This window comes from Triturus cristatus, chromosome 4_1 (assembly GCF_964204655.1).
Source record: "Triturus cristatus chromosome 4_1, aTriCri1.1, whole genome shotgun sequence".
NCBI lineage: Eukaryota > Metazoa > Chordata > Amphibia > Caudata > Salamandridae > Triturus > Triturus cristatus.
The window spans coordinates 1195146570-1195148733 of NC_140585.1; positions in this window are offsets into that span (position 1 = coordinate 1195146570).

Here is a 2164-nt window from a genome sequence, read left to right on the forward strand (position 1 = left end):
GGGGGTACGACTCGAAAAGGGGTGTACATACACGGGGGGTTTGACACGTACAGGGGTGTACATACACGGGGGGTTCGACACGTACAGGGGTGTACATACACGGGGGTACGGCGCGTACTCACGGGGGCTGGGGGGGTGGGTCGGCGCGTATGTGGGCACATGTCTCCATGGTTGCAATGGGAGTTCGGTGCGGACGGTGTTTTTACCATACGGTTGTGACATCGGACGCACGGGATGGATCGTACTTGCGCGGTCGGACTTCACTTTTCACGTTTGTACGGTAAATCGTCCGGGGAGGTGTCGGACACATTTTCTGACCCGAGGACGTGTGGGGAATAATTCCCAATGCGGTTCGTATGGACTTTTTACCATGCGAATCATGATTGCCAGTTTGTACGGCACTTGTACGATTCGTACGGTAAAAAGACCGGATACGAGTTGGACGGGCAATTTTTTTACCGGATCGTGATCGGCACCAAAGTGTCTGTGTCGTGTAGCGTGCAGGCTTGAGCGTTTTGGCAACAGCTATCCCTTCGGGAGAGAACGGTTTAGGAAGAGTTATTTGAGCTGTCTTTTGAATTGTATGAAGGAGGGGGTAGTCCTGATATGGACTGGGATGGAGTTCCAGATTTTGGTCGCGTTTCCAGAGAAGGAACGGGAAGTGTTTTTTTGTTTGCGGGTTTCGGAGGTATGAGGAGTAGAGTGTTGGTGCTCCTGAGGCTCCTTGTCTGGCCGACCTTCTTGAGTTTGGAGGCCAGGTAAGCGGGTTTCCCTGTGTGCAAGGCTTTGTGCGTGAGGCAGGCCATTCTGAAGTTGGCACGCATTTCAACTGGGAGCCATTTTAGCTCTCTGAGTGCGGGCGAGATGTGGTCATATCTCTTTACTCCAGTGACCATTCTGGCTGCTGCATTGAGAGTTGTTCTGAGGGGAACTAAGTGGGATTTTGCTGTACCTGTGAGGGAAGCATTCCCTTAGTCTAGTCTCGACAGCACCAGGGATTGAGTAGCTTGTTTGAGGTCGTTGGGCGGGATGAAGGGTTTTATTTTGTTGAGTAGCTTCAGGTTGAAGAAGGCGCTCTTTGCAGTGCTCTTGGTGTGTTTGTGCATGTCTAGTTTTGGGTCCAGGGTGATTCCCAGCGATTTTACAGAGTCCATCAGGGTGAGATTGCCGTTGAGAGCATCAATCGCTTTTATTCATTCAGCGATTTGGGGGTTCTCCTCTTTGTTGGAGATGAGGAGGATTTACGTTTTGTCCTTGTTGAGTTTCAGGTGATTTCGTGATAGCCAGTGTTGGACTTCTCTTAGAGTGTCATTGAGTCTGTGAATGTCATCAATGGAAGAGGTTTCAAGATAGATCTGGGTGTCATCTGCGTATAGGTGGAAGGGGATGTTTTTGTTTTTGAGTATGGAGGTGAGGGATTCCATGTAGATGTTGAACAGTTGTGGGAAGAGAACACAACCTTGGAGGACACCCCTGCTGACAGGGTGTAGGTCAGACGAGAAATTTCTGATTTTTATTCTTTGCGTGCGGTTCTGGAGAAAACAGGAGAACCAGTTTAAAACCACCTCTTCTGCACCTACCCTGTCATGCAGTACCTTGATGAGTAAGTTGTGGTCAACCGTGTCGAACGCAGCCGATAAGTCCAGGAGTTTGAGTAAGGAGCATTGGTCCATATCGAGAGACATGTGTAAATCGTCAATGACATTGAGGATCGCTGTCAGCGTCCTACAGCCTTTTCTGAAGCCTGATTGATGGGGGTCTAGAAGGTTAGTGCAGTCTAGGTGTTGAGTCAATTGGAAGAGAACACACCTTTCCAGGATTTTAGCTAGGAGAGAAAGATTGGAGACGGGCCTGAAGTTATTCAGATCACTAGTGTCTAAACCCGTTTTTTTTTTCAGTAATGGCGGGACTTGGCCAACTTTGAGGCAGTCGGGTACGACTCCGGTGCTTAGGGAACTGTTAATGATCTTGGTCCAGAGCTGGGCTTAGGAGAGTTTGAGTTATTAGGCCATCTGGGCTGGTATAGGATCCAAGGCATGTGATGAGGGTTTGGAGGTGGAGATCATTTTGAGTATCTCTGCTTCGGAGATGAGGTTGAAGGATTTCCAGTGTTTTGCAGGGAGATTGGGTGTGGTGGCTTCTGTTCCTGGGGATGCACTCTTGT